We start from the raw sequence: 9,262 nt of genomic DNA on the forward strand, positions 1-9,262 counted from the left end.
CTAGGATACTGTTGAGGAATGCTGACTTGACATCCATCTGATAAACTTTGAATTCTTTGTGAGCAGCATATGCAAGTAAGGTTCTGACTCCTTCCAATCTTACAATCGGAGAAAAAGTTTCTCCATAATCTATTCCTTCTTCTTGAGCATATCCTTTGCATACTAGTCTAGCTTTGTTTCTTGATACCTTACTATCTTCAGTCAACTTGTTTATGAATATCCACTTAGTTCCAATCACATTTATATCTTTAGGCCTGGGTACAAGAGTCCATGTCTTGTTTTTCTCTATCTTCTCTATTTCTTCATTCATGGCCTCAATCCAACTAGCATTTCCGAATGCATCTTTGATATTTCTAGGTTCTAAATCAGCAAGTAAATAGGTACCTTTCAGATTACTGCTTGTCATGGTTCCTTCAGATTTGTCTCCAATGATCTGATCTACTGAATGATGTCTCCTGACATATTTTTCTAATACAGGTTCCTTGCCTTTTGAATGAATTTCATTATTATCCTCTTGCATTTCAACTTCAGGTTCTTTCTGTTCTAGCTTAGTAGATATTGGCTCACATCCTTTAGACTCAATAGAAACTTTCTCCATAGCATTTGAATGTAACTTGTGTTGCTGGAGCTCGGTTTGAGCTTCCTGTAACTCGGTTACTGATGACTTGGGAGTAGAAGATTCTTGATTGGCTGGTACTATATCAAGTTCAATGAAAACAAACCTTCTATAATCTTCTAGTTCCTTTTTGCTTTCTTCTTTAGTCCTTTCTACAAACTCATCAACTTTCACATGTGCACTTTCTATGACTTTGTAAGTAGACAAGTTCAAACATCTATATGCTTTGCTTTTGCAAGAGTATCCCAAAAATATCCCTTCATCACTTTTCACATCAAATTTGCCTTTTCTAGATTCTTTCAAAATGTAACATTTACTTCCAAATACTTTTAGATAACTTAGATTAGGTTTATAGCCATACCATAGCTCATAGAGAGTTTTGAATGAGTCCTTTTTTAGCTACACTCAATTTAAGGTATGAATTGCAGTGCTAATAGCTTCCTTCTAGTATTTGATAGAAATTCTCTTTTCAATCATTAAGGTTCTTGCACAATCCATGATAGATCTATTCCTCCTTTCGACTATTCCATTTTGCTCAGGAGTTCCAGGGGCTTATACTTGACTTTTGATTCCTCTTTCAATGAAAAAGTTATTGAACTCATGTGAAATGAATTCTCCACCTCTGTCTGACCTCAGGCATTTCAATCTTGTCCCAGTTTCCTTTTCTACTTTGGCCAAATACCATTTGAATTTCTCAAATGCTTCTGATTTTTTCCCTTTAGTTTGAGTGCCTAATCCAATCAGCTTTCCTTTGCCATCTAGTAGTCTTGCTTTTCCATGCATGAATTCTACTTTGAATCCATTATTGAGTAGCTATGCCACACTCAACAAATTATGCTTTAGTCCTTCTACCCATTAGGCATTATCACATATAAGTCCTTTGTTTAGAGAGATTCTTCCTCTTCCTTTTATACAATAAGGCTCATTGTTACCAAATCTTACACTGCCACCATCATAGTCTTCAAAGTATTCAAAATTAATTTTATCACGAGTCATGTGATGAGAACAACCACTATCTATGATCCATGTATCATTTTTGCTCATATGAGAAATGAGTGCCATTTCCTCATATTATTAGATTCATCTTTTACAACAATGTAGATGATTTCATCTTCTTCTTCATCATTAGAATCATTAGAGTCTTTAGCCATAAAATATGTTTTCTTACCTTTATCCTTGAATGATTTGATGTTTTTCTTGCCATTGTACTTGTAACCTTTCTTCTCATCTTTTTTCTACTTGTTTGGGCACCTAGCAGCAATATGACCAACTTCTTCACATGAAAAATAGATTAGAGAAAATTTACCTTTATATTTTCCTCTGCCTCTAGAATATTTTCTTGCTAGTAGAGCTTCAATCACCTAAAGATCACTATCTGAACTTTGGTCTGATTCATCTTCACTTCCTCACTGAGATTCCTTTTTCTTTTTGTTTTTTTTCTTGAGTGAAAGCTTGGCTTCAAATGCTGATTCAATGTTCTTGGAAGCTAGAACATAGTTGTCAAAGTTGTCTAGTTCAAATGCAGTTAATCCTCCAAATATGGCCTCTAGATTTATCTTATGATTTCCTTCACATCTTCTTTCTTGAATTGCAAAAACTTTGATTTCATAAATGGGAAGTAGAGTTCTAAGAACTTTACTTATTACTGTCTCCTCCTTGATATCTCCTCCAGATGCTTTGATTGCACTGACACATGCTTTGAATCTTTCAACATATTTTGCAATGTTTTCATCTTCTCTCATCCTCATCTGGTCAAATTGTCCTCTTAGACTTTTCTTTGGCTCTTCTTACATTATCATCTCCTCTGTAGATTTTTTTTAGCTTTTCCCACATTTCAAAGGCACATTTGTAGTACTTGATGTCATCAAATTCTTCATAACTTAGAGTAGATGCTATATCTATCATCATAATGTTGTGGGTCTTCTTTTCAACAATATCATTGATAGATAGTGTACCAGTTGGTACTGTATATTTTTCATCAAGGTATTTTAGTCCTGTATCTCCAATAGAAGCTAACTGAAGTCTCATCAACCCTTTCCATGCTAGAAAGTTGTCCTTGTTAAATGTTGAAATTTCCCTCTTATAAGACATCTTGATCTTTAGCTTAGATCCTTGAAATCTTATCCTATAAGCACCAAAAGCTCTAATACCAATTGTTGGAAATATAGATGAAGTAACTAAGAGGGGAGGGGTGAATCAGTTACCACAAAAATAATTCCAAAAATCCCTTAGATGTCTATAAAGCTTACTTACTACTGATACTTGGTAAATAGTGCAGGAATAATGAAACTTAGTTGGTTAACTAGTTATTAATCATCTAGCATTCATAGTTAGTAATATGAATGCAAAGGTTAAATAAATGAACACAAGAGACACTAGATTTAACGTGGAAACCCAATATGGGAAAAACCACCAAGTAACTAGTCACCAATTTTCACTCTTCTGAAGTGAACCTTGTTAGGAGCCAACCCTGTTAAAGGTTACAATACAAACTGTTAGGTGTGACCTTGTTAGAGGATTTAATCACCCTGTTAGGAGTGGCCTGGTTAGAGGTCTTTAGAAAAATTTAACTGAATTGTCACCTTGTTAGAGGATTTATAAAATGGCTGTTAAACCAACTCTGTAAAGAGATTCCAGATTCACTGTTACAATGATTAGAAAGCAACAATGAAATGACCTGAATGATATGCAACTTATCTTTTGCTGATTACAGATCTTTGTTTTGCTTTACTGGATCCTTACTGATTGAATACAACTTTGCAGCTCCTCCAGGATATCTAATCCTTCATCAGAATTTGCTCAATATTCACTTATTCCATCTTCATTCATATATATCCACACTCTCTCTTTGTTCACAACTTAAACATCTATATATATACCTTTTAGATTATCAAGTCAAGTCAAATATAAGTTACAACAACTGAAAAAAATCATTATATCAGTCAGCTACACATACTGCACAAATTTGTTATCAAAACAAAAATCCTTCGCTGGCCTACCTAGCTCAGTAACCACTGCTTAGAATGGTTTTCTAGTGTTAACCAAGTGAAGCTTGGTAAAAATTGCAAACCCTGCAAAAATCCTTTGGTGACCGAGTGAACTTGGTTAATACTGACCTTCCTTTGTTGACCTTGTGAGCTCGGTAAAAAGTAACTTTTTGCCACATTATCTTTGATGATCGAGTGAGCTCGGTAGACATTGACTTTTCTTTGTTAACCTTGGGATCTCAGTTAACACTAACTTTTTGCTACAAAATCCTTTGATGCCTGAGTGAGCTCGGTAGACATTGACTTTTCTTTGTTAACCTTGGGAGCTTGCTTAACACTAGCTTTCTATTACAAAATCCTTTGATGCTCGAGTGGGCTCGGTAAGAACTAACTTTACTATGTAATGTTCAAGAATGTTCGGTAGACACTGTAAATTGCTTTGCTAATCATCGGATCTCAGTAGACTCTATCTAATGACTGATATGACATTTGTGTAACATTAAAGACAATACATAATTAAAAATTTTATCCAACACTAATTTGCCAAGAAAAGATGCGAACCTCGATGTAGATCATTCATTCAAATATGGATGGTGAAGATGCTACAAAAATCTCCTCAACAAGTGAATAAAACCCAACTATAGATGCATATTTTCCTTTATAACCATGGATGGTTGAGATGCACTAAAAATACCCATAAGATGCTTTACAATCTAATGACCATTGTATCTTCACAAGAGACCGAAGAAATGATGCAAAAATATAACCACCATCAGATCAAAAGAAACCTAGCACAATAAGGATCTACCATGTGGCATGGAATTGTTGGTCGACACCCTTCTCAAATGCATAGCCAAAGAGACACATAGAATGTTAATTGGCATGAAAATGCATGTTAACCCGCAACTCGGCACATGAAGGAAAAATGAGACAACTAGGCGTGCTCGCTATGTCGCATGAAATAACTACCTTGCAACTTTGCATAGTGACATAGTGAAAATCATAAATGATCCTTAACATGACATTGAATAAATACACTGAAGCAACTAGCCTAGCACTTGGCACTCATTTGTTAGCACATTTTCCAATACATGGTTGAAGAGGTGGCATAAAATTTTGCAATTTTGTGAAAGTAAGAAAAATCACTTCACGAAATAGAAAAAATGGCTAACGTGCAATATTAACGCTAGCAAAAAAATTGTGTTAACATGCAACTTGGCACATGAAGGAAAAATGGGCCAACTCAATCAATGAAGGGAATGAACTAGCTTGGCTCATGAAGGAATTGAACTAGCTTGGAATATGAAGGACTTGAGTTAACATGAGATGTTAACCCGATCAAAAAGTGTGTTAACCTATATCAAATCCAACCCATTAAAGATCTCTTCGATAAATCATCAATGATGGGCTAAATGGGGGAAAAATGGCCAACATTCTTGGCAAGTCAAAGGGGATGCTTTCTTGCTAAGCATAGACCAGTGGCCTTAAGCTATCCATTGGGCATAGAGTCACTACCAAGAATTGACATGTTATCCCACTTGAAACCAGGAAAAAATACACAACTAGCAAAAAAAAAAAAACCTCTAGGGAGCTCTAGAAAGCTCAAAACAACTCCAGAAAAAGAAGCAAATGTTCTCGTGCACTTCTTGGAAAGTATGAAAAAATAGAAAGAAGACTAAACCACTTATGTACATGAAAAATTTAACCTTCATTAGAAGCATGGTTTGAGATAGCTCCCATTGACTAGGATGAGAAAAATTTCACCATTAGGCTTGGTTAACTAGAAAGCATTGGCCTACTTGCAACTAATAACCACATAGGGACCACTCCATAGTGCATCAAATTTTGAGTTCCTCCTTAGTTTTTTTGTATCAACATTCAATTTCAGCACAAGATCACCCTCTCTAAAATTTTTGAACTTAGCCTTCCTATCAAAGGACTTCTTCACTTGTTACTGATGTGCTCCCAAGGTTTGCATGGCCTGATTTCTTTTCTCCTCTAACTCCATCAATTCTGCTCTTCTTATAGACATAGCATCATCTTCAATTAGTTCTAACTGATGGGATAGTTAAAGAGTAGAAAATTATAATGAAATAGGAAGACTAGCTTCTCTGCCATATACCAACATAAAATAGGAATTTCCTGTGGCTCTCTTAGGTGTTATTTTGTCAGCCCACAGTGATATTTTTAACTTTTGATGCCAACACCTTTGGTTATCTTCTATAATCCTTTTCATAATCTTGATTAGATTTTTATTGGATGACTTAGCTAATCCATTGCCCTGAGGATAATAGTTGGAGGATGTGCTCAAGTAGATATTATGATCAACTTCTCATGCACAAATCTGAGCTCCAAAAAAAGATTATACATTATCTAAAATAATGGTTGAAGGGGTGCAAATCTAGTTACAATTCCATCAAGGAATTTAACAACTAAAGATTCTATGGCATCCTTCAATGCAATTTCCTTTGTCCATCTAGTGAAGTAATCTATAGTAGCTAGCATCCATTTATGACTAGAGCTAGAAGGAGAATTGATGGGGCCTATGAAATTTAATACCAAGTGAGAAAAAGGCTAATCAACTTGAATAGGGTGGAGAGGAAAAGTTGCAAGCTTTTGTTTACCAGAAAAGAAAGAACATTTTTGACACTTTCTCACATGTCTATGGCAATCATGGAACATAGATGGCTAGTAGTAACTAGCTCTCATTATCTTCATGGTAGTTATTCTTGCTGAAAAATGGCCACCATTAAGACCATCATGGAGCTCTTTGATTATTCTTTCAGCTTGGTTTGTATAAATACATCTCAATAGGGCTCTATTGAAATCCCTTCTAAAAATGATACCATCAACTATGGCATAAGGAATTGACTACAACCTATACCATCTTCTTTTAGTTCTATCCTATCCTTAAGGATATCCATTGCCTGAAAAGAATGTCATCATATCATCCATCCAATTCCTTGGATTATCAGTTCTTTCTTCTTGCTATTCGATTAGTATTATAGAAACATCCTTATTTGATTCCTAAGATGAGATCATCTATTTACACAATCCTTTCCTTCTTACCAACTTGGTGATCTGGATGTCAACATCATTCTCCATCACCTTGGTGACCCATCGAGCTCTCTTCTCATTAATGACTTTGCTTAAAAGAAAGTCCTTCACACTTTCTTGAGGTACTAGCAAATGGATCTTGTTGTGTGATAGAAGGTGTCTGAACTTCTTCAGAGGCTCTTATAACTACAAGGGCTTGCTTCTCCACATAGTTTTATTTGTCATCATACTCTTTAAGCCCTTCACCAAAGAAGGCTATGGGTTGTTCCTCATTCTTATCATTTTCTTGAGTCAAAACAATAAAAATTCTTGACCCACCACCTAAGATATAAAGAATGAAATCATTTTCAAAATTTGTATTAATGAGAGTAGGGGTTGAGGCTATGTCTACCTTGATTTATTCAAAATTTTCTTTCCCTTCCTTGGTCCATGCAAAGACCATATTCTTCTTGAGCATACCTGTAAGGGGTTTCACCATGGTAGCAAGATTAGGAATAAATATTCTCACAAAATTTATCCTACCAAGACAACTTTGTAGCCCTTTCTTATGTTTAGGAAGAGAGAGAGCAAGTATTGCTTTAGTTCTCTTTGGATCAATGGTTAAACTATCTTTAGATACAATGTGTCCTAACAATTTTCCTTTATTAGTGGCAAAAACACACTTTCTTGGATTTAAGGACACACCAAACTCTCTACATTTTATAAACACCTATCTGAGATGGACAAAATGATCTATCATGCTCCTAGAGTATACTGTTATATCATCTAGATAGACCAATATGATTTTTTCAATCATAGTCTTGAAGGCTATCTCCATTGCCTTCAAAAAAGTGGCACCCACATTAGTCAATCCTAAGGGCATTTTACTATAAGCATAGGTGCTCTACTTTGTGGTAAATGCAGTCTTGTATCTGTCAACATCTTTGACCAGCACTTGGTTATAACCAGAGAATCAATCAAGAAATGAGAACCTCTCAGAACTACTAACCTTAGATAATATTTGTTCCATAGAAGGGAGGAGATGATGATCTTTAAGGGAAGCTTGGTTAAGGTCCCTAAAGTCCACACAAAATTTGATTTCTTCATTCTTCTTCCCAAAAGGGACAAGGTTTTCTACCCATGATGAGTGCTCGATAGGGGAAATTATATTGGCCTCAATCAATTTGGATAACTCTTTTCTCATTAAGGGTTCAATTTTAAGATTTACGAGCCTCTCTCTTTGTCTTACTGGTTTGATATTATCAATTAAATCTATGGTATGCTAAAGAAAACTTGGGTCAAAACCTTTCAAATCATCATATGTCCAAGGAAATCCATCATTAAATTCTTGACATAGATGAATAAAAATTTCTTGCTTGATTTTAGAACATACCTTTCCCATGTTTAAGGATTTTCCTTTGGCAACCATGACTAGTGTATGATCATCTTTGCTTGCAACAAGGTTCATGCCTCTATCTCTTTCTTGATCATTAGGATTGAAGACACTCTCTAAGGTAATAAGACCCTTGGGCAACTTGTTGGAATTGAGATTAATAATCTAATCACCATTCTGATCCTATAGTCTTGACTGGTTTCTATCTTAAAACTCTGCTTCATTCTACAAGAATCTTACAATTTGTTCATCTCATTCAAATACTTGCCAATTGGTGTTGTTGTCAGGGATAGTAGGACTAATCACCACCTTAATCTATTGCTTCCTTTCAGCTTTGAGGTTCTTTAGCACATCATAAGATGCACTCACTGCTACAAGTTTATTAGCATATCTATTCTCTTTTCTAGGGATGCTTTGAATATTAAATGCATTGAAACTCTCAAGAAAATCCCATACTCTATGTTTATAAGACTTGAGCAAACCATTCTTAGTGATATTTTGATTTCTCAATTGGTTAACTACCAACTCACTATCTCCATATACGCTTAAGACTTGAGTAAGTAGGAGACCCTAAATCAAGGATTTATACTCAACCACATTGTTAGTACAACTAAATTGGAGCCTAAAGGAGAAGTAGTACCTTTCTTGAGCCAGAGAAATCAACATCACACCAGCCCCTGATCCATTTTTATTTCTTGATCCATCAAAGTACATGCTCCATATTCCACTCATATCATTTTTGGTCTTCAAAAGGCTAGGGACAAGAGCATCCTTTTCTGATATACAATATATACCAAGGCCTATATCAAGGGTTTCTAATATAGGATCAAACTGTTATGTATTAGTTCATTCATCTAAGAGAAAATCAGGTATCTTTGCTAGAGAAGTAGCAAGCTCATTTATTATGTCTCTTTCCTCTTCCTCACAGATGGTGCAATTCATATTTATGGGGCTAGGAGTATAGGACTTAGTGTGATGGAGGCTAAAGGTTCTACTCTGATTGAAGCCTTGGTTCCATATCTTGTTCTTAAAAACATGTATGACCAATCAAAAGATATATAACCACCTATTTGGGTAGTGAAATCTCTTAAAAGACAAATGGCAGAGTGTGGCTTGACTTTAGCAATTGATATATCTTGGACTATAGTACAACTAGGGCATGCATGTATGGCGATTTTCACATTTCTAAGGATTCCTATAGTTTTGATGGTACTACCATCTAGTTGTAAT

This window comes from Cupressus sempervirens, chromosome 9, assembly GCF_028749045.1.
Source record: "Cupressus sempervirens isolate cs-2001-9-10 chromosome 9, ASM2874904v1, whole genome shotgun sequence".
Lineage (NCBI taxonomy): Eukaryota > Viridiplantae > Streptophyta > Pinopsida > Cupressales > Cupressaceae > Cupressus > Cupressus sempervirens.